Source organism: Canis aureus, chromosome 34, assembly GCF_053574225.1.
Source record: "Canis aureus isolate CA01 chromosome 34, VMU_Caureus_v.1.0, whole genome shotgun sequence".
In the NCBI taxonomy this organism is placed as follows: domain Eukaryota; kingdom Metazoa; phylum Chordata; class Mammalia; order Carnivora; family Canidae; genus Canis; species Canis aureus.
Window position 1 is genome coordinate 28,401,896 of NC_135644.1, and position 19,606 is coordinate 28,421,501.

Below are 19,606 nucleotides of genomic sequence, written 5' to 3' on the forward strand. Positions count from 1 at the left end.
TATCAGTGATAAAAAATAAATTTCAATCCATCATGTTAGAGAAAATCCTGACTTATTTTTTTTCTCTATAAAATTTGATCTTAGGAAATCATTACATGAAGAAGCATTTAGAATAAACAGTATAAAAAATTAAGAAAAGAGATGTTCAAAAACTGTTCTATTTGTTAATAAAATATTTAGCTATTCTTCTAGATTTTTGTTATGTTTGTGGTATTTGTTATATTTTTAAAATTTGTGATTCTTTTATTTTAAAATACCTACTTTCATGCCTAATTCATATTTGTAGTTTTGCATTATCTTTTCTTAAAGAGCATACCCCAAATTATATAAACTTAAACCCTATGGTACCAAATCAGCTCCGATTTCACAGTCCTTCTCTACACTATAGCTCTATCTGGGATCTGATAACAGGTCTTTCACCTTGACCCTTTCAGCCTAAGGGTGGTAATGTCTTCTTGCTTTTGTGACTCCCCGAGGGTTTCATCATCTTTTGCTGGCTTCTCACTGTTGACACATCAGTGTTTCAGTTGGATAATTCTTTATTATAGGCGCTATCCTGTATAGTGTAAGATGCTTAGTACCACCCTTTGCTTTTACCCACTAGATGCCAGTAACACTTCCTAAGGTGTGACAATCAAAAACGTCTCCAGACATTGTCAACTATCTTCTGAGGGGGGAAAGTCATCATCTCCAGTTCAGAACCACTGTCTTAAAATTTTATAAAAGGTTTCTTCATTAAAATGCCTTTGATTGCCCCTTTCAGCTTGCCATTTTTTCTAAGATAAATATCCCAAACCTTTTCAAGATGATGATAAGAACAGATAAAAAATTCTGATAAAAGTTAAAAATAAATACTTTATAATTTTATTCTTCAAAAAATAAAACAAAGAGGCATTATATTCCTGTACGTGAAATAATAGTCTGAAGCAAATTATTGCTAAATTCTAAGTAGATTTAAAGGAAGAAAATATACACACAATTATAAAAATGAAAAAAAGAAGAATACATTCTAGAAAGAAAAAAATGTAATGTCAACAGCTAAAAATGGTGAAAAAAGAAAACTTTGAGAATAATTGAACATGCTCGGAAGATTAAAGCAAATAAAATAGGGAGTATTATAAAAGAAACAAAGAAGATGTAGGTTTAGTTAGGAGTTACAGTGACAGCAAAGTGAAAGAGGTTGCAAATCCTCTCCCTTTAAAACCAGCTGCAGTTTTTTCTATTAGTTGTAGGAGTTCCTTGTATATTTTGGAAATTAACTCCTTATCATGTATATAGTTTGCAAATATTTTCTACCATTCCATAGGTTGCCTTTTCACTCTGTTGATTGTTTTCTTTGCTGTGAAGGTTTTTAGATTGATACAGTCCCAAATGAATTTTTCCCCCCTTCATTGCTTGTACTTTTGATGTCATATCCATGAAATCACCGTTAGGACCAATGTAATGAGGATTTTATTCTATGTTTTCTTCTAGGAGAGTTCTAAACTTTCAGATCTTATATTTTAATCTTCAACCCTTTTTGAGTTGATTTTTTGTGTATGGTGTAAGATACTGGTCCAGTTTCATTCTTTTGCACATGCACATCCAATTTTCCCAGAATCATTTGTTGAAGAGACTATTCTTTTCCTGTTGTGTGTTTTTGATGTCCTTACTGAAGATCAGCTGACCTTATGTGTGGATGAATTTCTGGACTCTCTCTTCTATGTTATTGGTCTATATGTCTATCTTATGCCAGTACCATACTGTTATAATTACTGTAGCTATTAAATATATTTTGAAATAAGGAAGTGTAATGCCTTCAGCTTTGTTCTTTTTTCATGATTGTTTTGGCTATTTACAGTCCTTTGTGGTTCCATCTGAATTTTAGAATTGTTTTCTTGATTTCCATAAAAAAATACCATTGGGATTTTGATAGAGATTGCATTGAATCTGTAGATCACTTTAAGTAGTTGGGATATTTTAATGGTATTAAGTTTTCCAATCCATGAACATGGATGTCTTCCCACTTGTTTGTTTCCACTTTAATTTCTATCATCACTGTTTTGTAGTTTTCAGAGTACAAGTCTTTCACTTCCTTAGTTAACTTTATTCCTAAGGATTGTATTCTTTTTGATGTTATTGTAAATAATGTTTTTTTCCCTAATTTCTTTTACAAATAGTTTATTTTTAGTGCATAGAAATGTAACTGATTTTTGTATGTTGATTTGGTGTTCTGCAACTTTACTAAATTTGTTTACTAGTTCTAATTTTTTTTCTGGAGTCTTTGGGGTTTTGTATAGATATGGTCAGAACCAAGGTGAGATATTACCTCAGACCTGTTAGAGTGGCTATTACAGAAAAACAAAATACAGCAGGTGTTGGCAAGGATATTGAGAAGTTGGAACTCTTGTACATTATTTGTGGAAGTGCAAAATGATGCTGTTGTTATGGAAAAACAGTATGAAGATTCCTCCAAAAGCTAAAAATAGAGTTTTCATATGATTTAGCATCCTGCTTTTGGGATTCTTATGTAGAAGATTTGAAATAGGATCTTGGAGAGGTTAGCACTCACATGTTCATTGCAGGAGTATTCATAATAGCCAATATGTGGAAATAATCTAAAAAATCTAAATGTCCACTGATGGATTAATGAAAAAAGAAAATGTAATATACACATACAATGGAATGTTACTTAGCTTTATAAAAGAAAATTTAGCTATATGTGACAAAATGGATATACTTTGAGGACATTATTTCAAGTGAAATAAACCAGTCTACAGAAGGACAGATACTGCATGAGTCCACTTATATGAGATATCTAAAATAATCAAATTCATGGAATCAGAGAGTAGAATGGTCATTGCTGGAGGCCAGAGGGGTGGGTAAAGGAGGAGTTGCTAATTAATGGGTATAACACTTCAGTTATGCAAGAGAATAAGTTCTAGAGATCTACTGTACAATATTGTGCCTATTGTTAACAATACTGAATTGTAAGCTTAAAAATCTAAGAGGATAGATCTCATATTTAATGTTCTTCCGACAATTAAAAAACCTCCAACTTTAAAATCGGATAAAATTGTCAAAAACAACCTCTAGAAATCAATTAAATGTAAACGATGAATTGAGAAATGTTTATTCATAAAAAACTGTAGAATGTTAGGTGAGAACAGTGGGGATTTATAGTATTACTGTTTGGGGATGTTTCTTTCTCTGCCCACCTTTCTTACTATTTCTCAGCCTGTTAGCACAGTAATAAAAGCAGGGCAGGGTTAGCTGTAAAAACATCAGTTTCACTGCTCTAGAAGCCTGGCTTAATTTGGAGTGGAGGATAAAACACCCATGTGGTGTTGCCAGTAAAAATATCAAACTCCGAAGAAAATGAATGGAGAAAACCTATAGTTTTCCTAGGCTAAGGTAATAGTCCTGTTTAGGGCAGAAATAGACGAACTGACAAGCACAGTATTTAATAGGGAGATCCTGGAAAAAAGATAACGACTCAGGGGCTAAATTCTCTATACCTCATCGCTGACCGGGAGGCTGTGCACATAAACAGAAAAGACCCTAGGGAGGCTTGTGAAAAGTAAAATCATGGAAGACTTCAAAGGAGTTCTACAACTCAAGTATAGATCTAGTAGCAGAGGTGGAAGCTTTCTTAGTTGAAGATCTTTGAACACATTTTCTGATCAAGCATTTGTTGGCTGCTATGCAGTCAGGATGACTCCAGGGAAAGTAGATTAAAAATAAAAATAAAAAATATTGAGCATGGCCATCAATTTCCACTCTGTAGGAGGAAGAAAGTTTCCACAGATTAAGTCCAGATAAGCCATTAAAAAAATGCAAAAAAAAAAAAAAAATCAACAACAATCCTTAAGAGGGGATCAGAATCCATAGTTGTTAGATATTATCTAAAATATCTAGTTTTCAACAAAAATTTATACAAAATGCGTAAAAAATGAAAAGTACTTTCCTGAGTATTTTTCTTTTACTCAGGAAAAAATTAACAGCCAATACAAATTAACTATGAGTGAACATAGATTTTAAACTATGCAGAAAAGATGTCAAAGCAGTTATTATAAACAGAATTAAAGCAATTATGCAATTATGTTTAAAGAACTTGAGGACAATATGGTGATGGTCACTCAATAATATGAAATATCAATAAAGAATAGAAGCTATAAAATAGAACTAAGTGGAAATTCTGTAATTGGAAAGTATAATAGCCAAATGAGAAATTCACTAGATGGGCTAAACAGCAGATTTGAGATGGCAAAAAAAAGAAAAAAGAAAAAAGAAAAAAGAAAAAAAAAACAGTGACTTTGAAGATATAGCAAAAGAAATTAACCAATCTTAAGAACAAAGAGAATAAATTTGAGTAAAAATGAACAGAATCTCAGAGACCTTTAGAACAATAGTAAATGTACTAACACATGTGTAATCGAAGTGTCAGAAGTAGATGATAAAGATAAAGAAGTCAAAAAAGGATTTGAAGGGCAGCCCTGGTGGCTCAGCAGTTTAGTGCTGCCTTCAGCCGGGGGCATGATCCTGGAGACCCGGGATGGAGTCCCACGTTGGGCTCCCTGCATGGAGCCTGCTTCTCCCTCTGCCTGTGTCTCTGTCTTTCTCTCTCTCTCTCTCTCTCTCTGTGTGTCTGTCATGAATAAATAAATAAAATCTTTAAAAAAAGGATTTGAAGAAATAATGGCTGAATAATTTCCAAATTTAATGAATAACATTAATCTACAGATCAAAGGATCCCAATGAATCTCAAGTAGGATAAACACAAATAGATACACCTCTGGATACATCATTGTCAAACTGATAAAATTGACAAGAGAAAAATGGTCATCATATACAGAAGAAATATAATATGCTAAATAAGTGACTTATTTTCAGAAACAGTGGAAGCCAGAAGGCAATGGAATGACAAATTCAAGGTGCAAAAAGACACACAAAAAAGAAAAAATATCTTGTCAACAAAGAGTGTTATATTTAGCAAAACTATCTTTCATACCTGAAGAAGAAATAAAGATGATTCAAAGTGTGGACTAAAAGAATTTGTTGCTAAACTTGCCTTACAAGAAATGCTAAAAAAATACTTCCTTTTTTTTATTTATTTTTCATTGGTGTTCAATTTACTAACATACAGAATAACCCCCAGTGCCCCTCACCCATTCACTCCCCCCCCCGCCCTCCTCCCCTTCTACCACCCTTAGTTTGTTTCCCAGAGTTAGCAGTCTTTACGTTCTGTCTCCCTTTCTGATATTTCCCACACATTTCTTCTCCCTTCCCTTATATTCCCTTTCACTATTATTTATATTCCCCAAATGAAAGATGAGTGGATAAAGAAGATGTGGTTTATGTATACAATGGAATATTACTCAGCTATTAGAAAAGACAAATACCCACCATTTGCTTCAACGTGGAAAAAAATACTTCCTTAAGAGGCACCTGGATGGCTCAGTGGTTGAGCATCTGCCTCTGGCTCAGGTCGTGATCCTGGGGTCTTGGGATCGAGTCCCACATCAGCCTCCCCATGGGGATTCTGCTTCTCCCTCTGCCTATGTCTCTGCCTCTTTCTGTGTCTCTCATGAATAAATAAATAAAATAATAAAAAAATACTTAGGATGAAAAAAGTGACACTAGATGGTAACTTGGATCTATAGGAAGAAATGAAAAGCACCATAGATTGTAATATGTTAGTAGATATAAAAGACTGTATAAATCTTTGCATAATATCTTTGAAATATATAAGATTTCAAAGCATAATTGTAATACTGTATTGTTTGCTTTCTTAAATGCATAAGTGAAGTGAGAAATAAGACAAAGGAGTAAATAGAATGATATTAGAGCAAAGTTCTATTTTGCTGGAATTAAGACAATAATTAATGAAGCAGATTGTGAATAGTTCAGAGGCATTTGTGATCTGCACAGCAGCCACTAAAAATTAAAATATAAATTAATATACAATTAAAAATAAATAAAATTTAAAACAATATACTACAATGTTGATTTAGTGTAAGAGAAAGTAGTAAAGGAAGAAAAGATGAATAAAAATGGCACACACAACAAATGAACTGCAAAACAGCACATGTCAATTGAACCACACCAATAATAGCATTAAATATAAGGTTGATTTACTATAAAATATCATCTAATGTAATATACCATATAAATAGAATAAAGGACAAAACCATATAATCATCTCAGTAGATGCAGAGAAAGAATTTAATAAAATTCTATATCCATTCATGGATTACAAACTCTAAAGAAATTAGAAATAGGGAATTTCCTTAACTTGAAATAGGGCATCTGTGAAAAATCTGGAGTTAACATTATACTTAATTGTGAAACTCTGCTTTTCACATAAGGTCAGGAACAAGGCAAAGATGTATGCCAGTAAGATTTTATCACTGTACTGGGGGTCGTAGCCAGAGCAATAAGGCACGAGAAATTAAATCATACAATAGGTAATTTCAAAGAAGCATAGCAGTCTTTATTTGCAGCTATCATGATCCTAAATGTGGAAAATCTTAGGGAATACAACCGGATAAAAACCAAACCAAACCCATTAGAACTTAAAAATAAGCTTAGCAAGATTGCAGGATCTAACATGAAAAAGCAAAAATCAATATTATTTTTATATACTAGAAAAAAATCAAATTCAAAAATTGATGCCAGGGGTGCCTGGATGGTTCAATTGGTTAAGCATCCAACTCCTGATTTCAGCTCAGGTTATGATCTTCGCTGAGTGTGAAGTCTGCTTAGGATTCTCTCTTTTCTTTTCTGTCGGCCTCTCCCATCCCCTGTACTCTCTTTAAGAAAAAAAAAAATTGAATCCATTCACAGTGGGGGGGGGGGGGGAAGACACAAGAATAAATTAAACCAAATAAATGTAAGATATGTTAAAAAACTATAAAATATTTGCTAAGAGAAATCAAAGAATATCTAAATAAATACCAAGATCACATCATAGATTGGAAAATTCGGTATTATTAAGATGGCAGTCATCCTCAGAATGATTTATATCAAAACCCTAGAAAGCTTTTTTCTGATAAAAAATCATAAACTGATCTTAAAAATCTATATAGAAATGCAAAGCACCTGGAATAGCTTAAACAATTTTGGAGGCAAAAAAAGTATTTGAGGACTTGGGCTACCTAATTTTAATATTTTCTGTGAAGCAAGAGTGATCAAGTGTGGTATCAATGTAAAGATAGACATATACATCAATGGAACAGTGTTGACAGTTTAGGAATAGACCCCTGTATTTAAGGTCAGTTGATTTTTAAGAATTTTTTTTAAGATTTTATTTATTTATTCATGATAGTACACTGAGAGAGACAGAGAGGCAGAGACACAGGCAGAGGGAGAAGCAGGCTCCATGCACCGGGAGCCCGACGTGGGACTCGATCCCGGGTCTTCAGGATCACGCCCCGGGCCAAAGGCAGGCGCCAAACGGCTGCGCCACCCAGGGATCCCGAATTTTTTTATTTTTTAAAGATTTTATTTATTTATGCATGAGAGATGCAAAGAGAGGCAGAGATAGGAGAAGCAGGTTCCATGAAAGGAGCCTGATATGGGACTCGGTCCTGGGACTCCTGGATCGCACTCTGGGCCAAAGGCAGACGCTCAACCACTGAGTCACCCAGGCCTCCCAGGTCAGTTGATTTTTAGTAAGGGTTCCAAGGCAATTCAATGCGGAAAAGATAGTCTTATCAGCAAATTGTACTGGGTCAATGGAATATTCATATGCAAAAAACAAATGTAGGATCTTGTCTCACACCATACACAAAAATTAAATAAAAATAGGTCATTAGACTTAAATATACAATTGACATGATAAACCAAAAATAAAACCAGAAAGAAAACCTTTGTGACCTTGAGCAAGGCAAATAATTCTTAGATTTGACAACAAAATCAGGATCCATGAAAGAAAAAAAATTGACTTTGTAAAACTTTTAGCTCTTCAAAAGCACAGTTAATAAATGAGAAGACAAAATAAAAACTAGGAGAAATTATTTGCAAACCATATTTGAAAAACTATTTGGATCAAGAATATATAAAGAACTCCTTCAACTTATACAAACTATGATCATGAGGTACTGCTGTATACCTGCAAGAATGACTATAACTAAAAAAGATTGACAATATTAAGTATTGGTGAGGATGTGGCAAAGTTTGAACTCTCATATATTGCTGGTGGGAATGTAAAGTGGTGTAGGAACTTTGGAAAACAGTCTAGTAGTTTCTTAAGAAATTAACATAAATTTACCGTTTATCCTAGCAATCCTACTCCCAGTCTCTACCCAAGAGAAAAGCAAACATATATCCACAGAAGACTTGTACGTAAATATTCATAGTAATATTATGCACAAGAACTCCCCACAAAACAATCCAAATGTTTAACAAGTGATGGATGTTGTAGCAAAATGTGGTGGCATCCATACAGTGGTACAGTACTCAGCTGTAAAAAGGAGCAACTGACACATACTACTCTATGGAAGTAATTAAAAAACGTTATTCTCAGTGAGACAAGACTGACATTTGTTTGATTCTCTTTAAATACACTTCAGAAAAGGCAAATATATAGAAACAGAAAGTAGATCAGTGGTCACCTGGGGTTGAGTGTGGGAGCAATGTTTGGCAGTAAGTTGGCATGAAGGTTTTTTTTTTTTTTTTTTTTAGGGTAATAGAAATGTCCAAAAATGGGATTGTGACAATAGTTGCACAACTCTATACATTTACTAAAAGTAATTGAAATATATCATTACAATGGGTGTATTTTGTGGTTTATAAATTAACCTTAGTAAGGCTATTTAAGAGGTCATCATGTTGGCAGACAATTGATGCTTTCTTATACAAACAAAATGGGAACGGTATTTCAATTTAGCCATAGACTGCCAGCTGTTTCATGAAGTCATCTACACACTTTCATTCATTGTCCTCTTTTGAATCGTTCCACTAATATTTGCAAATTATGCTGTGTTGGCAGAGGGGTTTGTGGTAAGCAGTTATCCTTCAAAGTTCTGAGTGAACGTAACTCTGGAAGTATTAGAGAGACTTGCCCTTTAAGTGCAAAGGACGCAGACATGCTTCTTGTCAGTTCATCATTTATGGTTAGGTTTGCCCAATTTTATTTTGTCTTTTTTTTAATTTCTGATTTTCCTAGTTCTCTGACCCGGCTTACCTCTCCTTTGGTTTCATCCTCCCTTACAACTTGACCTGGTGATGATTGTTAAACCAACATTTGTTGACTTATATATTACAAAGTATTTTTCTTTTTTTGTTAACTGTATATATATCTTACTGGCTTGCTTTTATCATATTAGGTTCTGAGTATCTGGTCTAGTTAACACTAACGTGACTTAAACATTAGTTTGCCTTGGTTTGGCTTGGTTTGGATTTGCCCAAACATGTTCTGTGTCAGCTGTCTAAAACTCAGGTGCAGGTGTCAGCCATGCCCCTTTCAATCCGGTTAGATAATGTGACTTGGGAAGCAGATTGCTCATTAGCATACTGTCCGATCAATCTAATAGACTTTAATTCAGTTCGATTTAGCTTATTCCTCCCCAGGGTGCAGTGTGACTTTCTCCAACTTGTTGAGGTAATGCTCTGGTCCACGGCACTCAATGTGTCTCGGATGAATGTACCCACCAGTTCTCCTACCTGCAAGGTTACTGGGGGCTGCCAATATGCAGCCTTTAGGTTTGCCTCCTACCTTGCCTAATGATTCATTTACTGAATCATTAGGTGCACTTTCTAGAAATTGCAACCATGCTGCTAGAGCGTAAGCTGTTGAAATCAATTATAGCCATTGAGAGGACTACTTGAAGTCATTTGAAAATTCTAATGGGGGAAAACATATTAGAATTTGCCAGTGAAGGTTTTCTCTGTTTGGTATAATCATTAATGGGTGTGAGCTCAGTAAACTATTATTGATTACATTGTAACTAGAAGAGTATATCTCAATAAAATTTTTTTTAAAGATTTATTTATTTATTTATTTATTTATTTATTTATTTATTTATTTATGATAGACATAGAGAGAGGCAGAGACACAGGAGGAGGGAGAAGCAGGCTCCATGCCGAGAGCCCGACGCGGGACTCGATCCTGGGACTCCAGGATCGCGCTCTGGGCCAAAGGCAGGCGCTAAACCGCTGAGCCACCCAGGGATCCCCTCAATAGAAAATTTTAAAGATGAAGTTAAAACCAATGACATTTGGATATGAGTTTTCATTATTGTGTTTCTGAAACACTTTCTTAGACTCCTGTCAGCTTTGAAAACAGAAGTGTGTATGTTTCCTTTGGGTGAATCTGTCACCTGTTCTCCCATTTCACCTGGACATCTGGGCTTGTCGATAATTTTTTTTCTCTTTTGTAAGTTTGAGGGGACATGGTCCAATAAAAGGAAAGGGAGTGTTGAGTCAAAGGTTTAAATTTTATTTACAACAACCAGTATTGTTTTGATAAACAAGTCCTAATATCTCTGCCTGTCAGTGTCCCTACCTTAGAATGGGGATGATATCGCAAAGGGTGCTGTGAGGTTTAAAATCGATGTCTATAAAATCCTTGGCACAAATAGGTGCAAAACAAATGCTGTCTGATGCTCTTTGCTTTCTTTTCCTCTTCATAATTCCTTTTCTTTTTCTTTCCTATTGCAACCTTTGCATGTCTACATAAAATAAACTTTTTGGAAATTATGATGCACTTTCCTTCCTTATAAAGCCTCTTCCAATCTTGTAGAGCTATAAGATGATAGTCATTCATCCATTTATTTAATGATTGTTTATTTGCTTCCTTACATGCTGGGCTGTGTTCTAAACGTTGAATATACAGTTGAGAACAAAATTAAAGCTCCTGGCCTCATGGAACATACATACTAGTAGTTATGAGTAATCATGTGGGTTTAGTGCCCTTAAAAATCTGAGATGAAATAAAATTGAATAGTATTTTAACACCCTTGATGGTACGACCAGGAATTGTCAGTGGTGTGAATGTTTGACAACTTAACTTTTGAGAAAAGTGGCCTCATGTAAAGTTTGGCACTGGATGTTTTAGATCATCTGAAAATACTTAAAAAAAAATAAAAGAATAAACCAACAGTTGTCACAAAATTTCATTTCATTTGGTCTTTAAAACAACCATTTCTGTATCCTTTGCATAAATACCTAGCAGTGCAATTGCTGGATTGTAGGATACTTCTATTTTTAACTTTTTGAGGAACCTCCATGGTGTTTTCCAGAATGGCTGCACCAGTCTGCATTCTCACCCACATTGTAGAGGGCTCCTCTTTCTTGGCATCCTTGCCAAAACCTGTTGTTTCCTGTGTTGTTGATTTTAGTCATTCTGTCAGGTGAGAAGTGATGTCTCATTGTAGTTTTGATTTGTATCATGATGAGTGACATTGAGCATCTTATCATGTCTGTTGGCCATCTGTATGTCTTCTTTGGAAAAATGTCTATTCATGTCTTCTGCTCACTTTTTAACTGGATTATGTGTTTTTTGGGGTGTTGAGTTTATAAGTCCTTTATGTATTTTGGACATTAACTCTTTATCAGATATGTCATTTGCACATATCTTCTTAAAATAAACTTATATATAGGAAGTTATATTTTAAGTGTAAATTTTTCTTTCAAGTTTAAATTCAAGTTAGTTAACATAGAGTGTTTACAGCAACATCATCAACAATAGCCAAATTATGGAAAGAACCCAAATATGCATCAACTGATGAATGGATAAAGGAGATGTAGTATATATGTATATAATGGAGTATTATTCAGCCATAAAAATGCAATGATGTTGATGAAGCTAGAGGGTATGTGCTAAGTGAAAAAAGTCAGAGAAACACAAATATCATACAATTTCACTTATATGTGGAATTTAAGAAACAAAATGAATGAACATAGGGAAGAAAAAGAGGTGAACCAAGAAATAGACTTAGATATAGAGAAGACACTGATGGCTACCAGAGGGGATGATGTAGAGGTGATGGGTGAAATAACTGATGAGCATTAAGGAGGGGGCCTGTGATGAGCCCTGAGTGATGTATGGAAGTATCGAATCACTAAATCCTACCCCTGAAACTACTATTACACTGTATATTAACTCATTAGAATTTAATAAAAACTTGGAGAAAAAGAGAAAACAACAATTAAAAGCAGAAACGCCGGGACACCTGCACCCCGATGTTTCTAGCAGCAATGGCCACGATAGCCAAACTGTGGAAGGAGCCTCGGTGTCCAACGAAAGATGAATGGATAAAGAAGATGTGGTTTATGTATACAATGGAATATTACTCAGCTATTAGAAATGACGAATACCCACCATTTGCTTCAACGTGGATGGAACTGGAGGGTATTATGCTGAGTGAAGTAAGTCAGTCGGTGAAGGACAAACATTATATGTTCTCATTCATTTGGGGAATATAAATAATAGTGAAAGGGAATATAAGGGAAAGGAGAAGAAATGTGTGGGAAATATCAGAAAGGGAGACAACGTAAAAACTGCTAACTCTGGGAAACGAACTAAGGGTGGTGGAAGGGGAGAAGGGCGGGGGGTGGGAGTGAATGGGTGACGGGCACTGGGGGTTATTCTGTATGTTAGTAAATTGAACACCAATAAAAAAAAAAAAAAGCAGATCTTACATTTCTTCTATTTATAATAAGGAACCAAAGGTAAAAAGATGACAAATCTTACCTAAGTTACATAGCCAGAGGGTGGTGGTTCTGTTTGTCTTCAAAATCCATCTTTTAAATAATATGTCAAGATAGAGGCTGCATTAGCTACATAGACCGATGCTAGTTCCTAACAGTGGTGAAAAAGATGACCTCTATCTTCGATGCCCATGGCCTTCTCTATCTGTATCCTGGTCTTCCTCCCTGCCATTTTTCAATGCTTAACCAGGGTTATCATCAGGTACGGAGTCTGTATAGAGAAAACCGAGGTAGAAATAGATTATTTCAAAGGTTGTTTCAGTCTTGTGATTTATGATTTTTACGAGTTAGTAGCATTTTTAAATCAGAGGATAATATTTAACCCAAATGAATGAATCTCTAGAGAGAATTTCAAGCATGATGGCACATGGGGACAAGGGTGGCATTTTATGGATGGAATGACTTACTGGGCCTGGTCTAGTCTTATGGAACTGGGAATCACCCACTTTGTGGGACCTGGTCCTGGATACACATTACCTGGGATTTTAGAGACAGCAGCAGTTTATATTCTAAGTTCCTATATATAGGGCAATTAAAAGATATACTGTCTATCTTTCTCACCACTTTGCAATAATTTGAAAACACTTCTTAAGGTGACAAAAATCAGTGATTCAGAATATGCTCACTGAAAATATTTTCCTGAACTGGGTGAGTTTTACTGTCAACAAATTAAACCATCTCTGAAAAATCCTCTTCCAAATGAAAGATTTCTCTTGTCTAGAATCAATTCTCTTAAAAAGTATGTCAAAAGGGATCCCGGGTGGCGCAGCGGTTTGGCGCCTGCCTTTGGCCCAGGGCGCGATCCTGGAGACCCGGGATCGAATCCCACATCGGGCTCCTGGTGCATGGAGCTTGCTTCTCCCTCTGCCTGTGTCTCTGCGCCTCTCTCTCTCTGTGACTATCATAAATAAATACAAATTAAAAAAAAAAAGATTAAAAAAAAAAAGTATGTCAAAAACCAAAGTGACCAATGCCATATCTCCATTGCATTACAATTACATAAGCTTTTAAGTGAAAACAATGACAATTTGAATGCCAAAAATTTATTTAAAAAGTTATACCTAATACAATCACAGACATCTACTAATACCTGCTAGCCTAGGAAAATTAATTATAACAAAACTCAGAAAATGTCACTTATATCATCTGCTCTCAAAATAAAAAATCTTGGCCAAAAATTATCTCTTTCCTAATATTTGGTCAGCACAGAAGAGAAATCGACTTCCATAAAGAGCCGACATTTCCAGCTTTTCTTCCTTCCTAATTATACAGAAAGTTACTCTGAAGTCAGACTACTTTTATGCATTAATTAACCTGAATCCCCCATGCAAATATTTAACAAACATCCAGGAAACAAATATTCAGACATTGATTGAATTAAACAAATATTCAGACATTGATTGAATTAAACTGAACCCATAATCCAGATTCCACATGCTGTTTATTTTTTCCTCACCTAAAGTGGATGGTGGGTGTGGGTTTGATTTTCTTACACTCCCGGGGTTTTGAGCATCATTTGGTGTAATTGATTTCCCTACAAACTGACAGTCTGATAGACAAGGAGCCTATTTATTTCTTCATCAGAGAAATGGGCTACAATCTTTCTCAATGTGGATTCTATCTCTTTCATTTAAATCATATTTAATCTTTAGAAGATTATAAGAGGAGTTATGAGAAAAACTAAAGGTGTATGTAATATTCAAGCACATTTTTATGTTAATAGAAATGTTTGAATACCAATAGTGTTAAATCTTAACCAACAAATAATCATCATGGTTACTTTGTGAAAATGTAAATGATTTGTACCAAATTGATAATAAATTACATCAAAGGAGGACAGGGCAAGGTAATAAACTTTGTTATTTATACAGTGATAAACCTTAAAAATACAGCATATATAGATTCTTTTTTTTTTACTATTATCTTTCCTTTCTCTACTTAGCTCCTTCCTTTCCTTTATTTAAAAATTCCTTATTGAGAATATGCTACATTACTGGCTCTCTGGTAGATCCTGGTTAGTTTTTTTTATCCTTGTAAGTAATAGTTATTACATAGAATTTTTGGGGAGAGAGAGGAAGGTAGGAGATCCCAGAGGAGGGAGTGAGAACAATGAGAGAGAGGTGGAGAGAACGGATAATGGCAAAGACAAGGACACGTTGTTAATATTAATTCACACTATATTGAACTTTATTTCCCCTTGAGTTGGTTGTCTTATTTACTTACTGAGTATTTCATAAGCAAATACTATGTTCCAGGCACTGTGCAGGGCCCTGGGGATGCAAAGTCAAGAAAGACTCCTTTACTTCTGTCTTCAGGGAAGGTGCAGCCTAGTGGAGGTAAGAGAGTAAATAAAGCACAAGACAGGGCTGGGGAAGTATGTGCTGCAAAGTCATGCACAAACACTGTGAGCCCAGGGAATGCATCTAAGTCAGATGAGAAAGAGGTACTGAATTTACAACGAGAAGGTCAAAAGTAAAACAAAACAAAACAGAACACATTCTTTTTTTTTTTTTTTTTTTAAATGACTGAGGCCAAGTCCATGGGTGCCCCATTCCTGCTGCCTGGTGCTGCCCCACAAGCCATACTCGCCACCTTGGGCTAAGCTATGTGGAGAAGTAGGGCAGGCAGTCCCTCTCTGCAAGAGGCTCCACCCCAAGCCTCAGTTTCTCCTTAAAGTGGGACACTTGTAGCTGTCCAGTTGGCCTAGATAAAATGAGGAGGATTTAATGAGGAAGACTGAATGGCATGGCTATACCTTTTTAGTCTTATCAGCTGAAATCCCATTAGTAATTTAAAACATGGCATAGCAAATGTACCATTTGCTATGCCATGTTTTAAGGTTTACAGAGTGCCAGCTCACTTTACAGATATAGATGCCGCATGATAATATCATGTGGCAAGTCTGATTTATGGGCTTAGAAGTGGTGTTTGTTTCCTTTGATAAGTCCCTAATCATTTTGCCATTATAGCAAATTATCAATAGTTCAATGGCTATTTTAGCCACACTGAACAAAATGACCAATATTTTAAGTTGTTTGCCAGAGTTATTATTATTTTATTTGAGTGAAGTGGTTTTTTGTTTGTAATGGTATAATTGGCAGTTCCTAAAAAATATCAGCTCTGCCAATCATACCATTATGTGGTGGTAACTTTGATGTGAAGTTAAAACTAGAATATCTTTCCTCTCTGAGAACACAGGGGAAAGGACAAATAATGCACTTAACATAATTTTCTTTGGTAGGCTGAGGTACTAAATGAACAGCTGCATCCCACTGTGTGAGCTGTGCATAAAATGAGAGTATGTTAAGTAGCTGCCAAAAAAAAAAAAAAAAAAAAACCCTTTAGTTTCAATGCTGCTTTAGACGGACGATCAAAGTAGCCCTGGCATCAATAAATTAATCACCATTCTAAAGTTATTTTATAACCAAGGAAGCAAATATTATAGAAATAGAATTCTCATACATTACAATGTGGAAAAGATGTGTGCAATTTTCTCAAAATAATGTTAATACTAAAACGAAGTGTCCTAAATTATATATTAGAACCATTCAATGATGATACATAATAGTAAAATAGTACAGATTCTTTTTACAACTCTGATTTTGCAAATTCATATCTACTTAATATAGCATTCAACTTAAGGTAGCACTCATCCTGCCGGGAGAGGAGTCTCTCTTAAGCAAGATATTAATTCATGAGCAGAGATATGTCAGAGATTGCTGAATAGATAACATAATGAAAATCCTGGAATTACTTCTAGCTTTTGCCATTTTAGCTTCATCATTATAAGAAAAGAGTGGTACTAATTCTTTCTAGCAAATTTAATAATAATTAGGTAATTGAATCTCCCACTCATAGCATTTCCCCCTTCTTTGGCATCAGATATTTAAAGCTTTTCTGAAGCCTAAGTATGAAGAGTTTCCTAGGAATGAGTCTCACCACAATTAAGCCCTTTATTAAAAAACCCGCTTTCATTAGTTAGTGAGAACTTCAGAATATTGGCTTTACCACTCTCCACATGCTGTTTGTTAATATGAGATGCATTTAATTTTTTATGCAAAATTAGGCTATCACTTGTGACTGTGCTGTGCACTTCATAATGCACAACAAATCCATTTTCTTTAAGATTCACAGGTGATTTTATCTTAAATATATTTGTACTTTACTAATTTCCAGGTTAGTGAAAACAGAAACATTTCATAGTGATTCATTCAAAGTGACATAACAACAAAAGCTTTAGCTAAAAAATTCCCAATTTATAACAACAGCATGTATAGCATCTTAACTAACAATATATCATACTGTGTCTATAAAAAATAATCACATTCCGTGGAAGAATGGGGAATACGGAGAAGTTGGTGTATAAGTTCTGGAAAAATACGAATTTTTGATAAATGATAATTACTGTGGCATTTTTGTTGTTTTATTGATGAGATGTCATCAAACAGATTCAGAAATGTCTGCTCTTTTTTTTTTTCAATACCCCACACATTTCAAATACCGTAGAGAAGAAAGATTCATGGCATTTACTTAGAGCCTGTAAGAAGCCCATTTTATTTTGAGTTTATTTCCCTTACATTTTCATGTAATCAGGTTCGAGATTGATCACTGTGTTAGTTCACATAGTGTTACATTAGAAGCCAGGTACTCTCTGGAATATGAAGCCCCTCCCCTGGTTCTTGACTAAGTTTGTGAACTGGTTCTTTTTTAAGAAGCAGTCAGTGCACAATCTCGTCTGCTAAGAATATTCTTTTTCCCATTGTCTGACTGGTCAACTCTTACTTTGTTGATTCAAAACTTAGTTGTTAGTATCAGGGAAGGAGTTCCTCTCTCTCCCAGCCTTGGCTTCCTGATAGGATGTCTTTTGTTTTTTCCTTAATTTCCTCCAGTGTAATTGAGATATAATTGACATATAACAGACATTGTCTTAGTTTAAGGTCTGCAACATAATGATTTGATATGTGTATGTATTGTGAGATGATCACCACAGGAAGTTTAGTCAGTGTATCACCTCACATGCTCACATTTTTTTCACTTTCTTGTGATGGAAACTTTTAAGACCTGATAGGGATTATTAGGCTCTGTGCAACACCTGGGAATGGTTGTACTTGCTTCTATGTGTTTCAATGTGGGCATCTCCCTGGGCATTTTAGACCATCTCCCCTGCCAGGATGAACTAACTCACTGAAGACAAGAACTCTCTTAGTTACCTATTTTTTCACCTGATGACTAGACCAATTTCTTCCCAATGTCATAAGGGAGATATTAATACATGTTTATTACATCACAAACAATGTAATTGGCTCTTCTTACAAGAAAAGATTGTTATAATCCCTAGCAGTGATGGAAAGTTGGATCACTGGGCGTGATATAATTGAGCATGTTGAAGGAGTCCGTGTTACAATGAATCCATTGAGTAGATATGGCTTTTCAACAATCTGTTAAATCATTAGGATTTAAATAAGGGTTTATTTATTTTTTTTTTTTAATTCTTACTGGCTTAGCATCTATGTAGCTTTTCTTCATGTATCAACTCTTTTCTGGATTTTTTTTTAATGAATAAGAAGGACATATCCTGTAGCAATACTCTGAAAACTCCATCAAGCTTCCAACTTGAAGAATACTGCCAAGTTATGCACATCTTAAGATTTTTCTCTTATAAAGCCAAGAAATGTGAAACTTATTAGCAGTTCTCATGTATGGTTTTATGAGGAAAAGGAAAATGCAGAAGTTAGTGTTCCTATGGCAATGAGGCTTCAATTCTGACTCCTTTCCCAGCTTTGCAAACCAGCGAGCCATGGCTGTGGATTCCTCACTCAACCAGACAGCTGGCACAGCCTCCCAGGACAGAACAGTTGCTTTGACAAAAATCTTTGTTGGATCTGCTTTACTCTTTTCTTCTCTGTTAATTCTCACTTGTGTTAAAGAAAAACCCACGCTTATGTACAGATAACTTGGTGGATTTTTGATAGAACTTGCTTTTCTCTCATATACATATAACCCATCTCTTTGTCATTTTCTTGTGCTTGACTTATGAATCAGCCTGCATTTTGCTGGCTCCTATCATATCATTCAGAAAAAAGTCTGAAAATCAGTGCATCATCTCTGGAGCAGGAACTCAAATTCTGTGATGGATGACATTGCAATGAGGCACGAATCAGGCAATGTCAGGCACCTGAAGCTATACCTACAATGTCAGCAGCGGAATATCATCATACTTGAGAATTCAGTTTTAGATGATCAGAGGCCGTGTTCCTTGGAGGCTGCATTTAGGCCACAGCCAAAGATCTCGGACATTAGAAGTCTTCCCACTCATAGGCTGCATCCCTTTGAATTAAATTAGGATTTGATTCTGAGTTCTAGAAGAAGCAGTATTTTATGTCCAGGGGCTAAAGAGAGCTCTACTGAAATCCAATCCACATATTCAATTGTTTACGGAGAAAGAGGTGTAAGAATCAGGAATGAGAAGGAGCAGGTTTAAGGGTGATATTTCTCTCTGTCGTTAGATTATTATTGCAGTTATTAGGGGTTCAGGGAAGATTTTTTTTCCTCTGAAAAATATTTTTTAAAATTAACATAAGGTAAAACAGTGCTATGGGTTTTAACACATGTGTACATACCTGTTACCACCACTTCGGGATACGGAACCGTTTCTTCACCACAAATTATTCCTTCGTGCTATCCCTTTATAGGTACCCTCTGCGTGCCCCCCCCCCAACCCCTGGCCACCACCGATCTGTGTTATGGCACTATACTTCTGAGAATACTAACTAGTCCTAGTCCACTAGCAAATTATAGTAGGATATGTGTTTTTCGTGTGGACCAATCGCTTAGCAATTTTGGGGAGCAGGGAGCTAATGAGAGAAAGGGTTCAAGGGAGAGGAATGGGAAGAATCACTTACCCTTTGGTTGG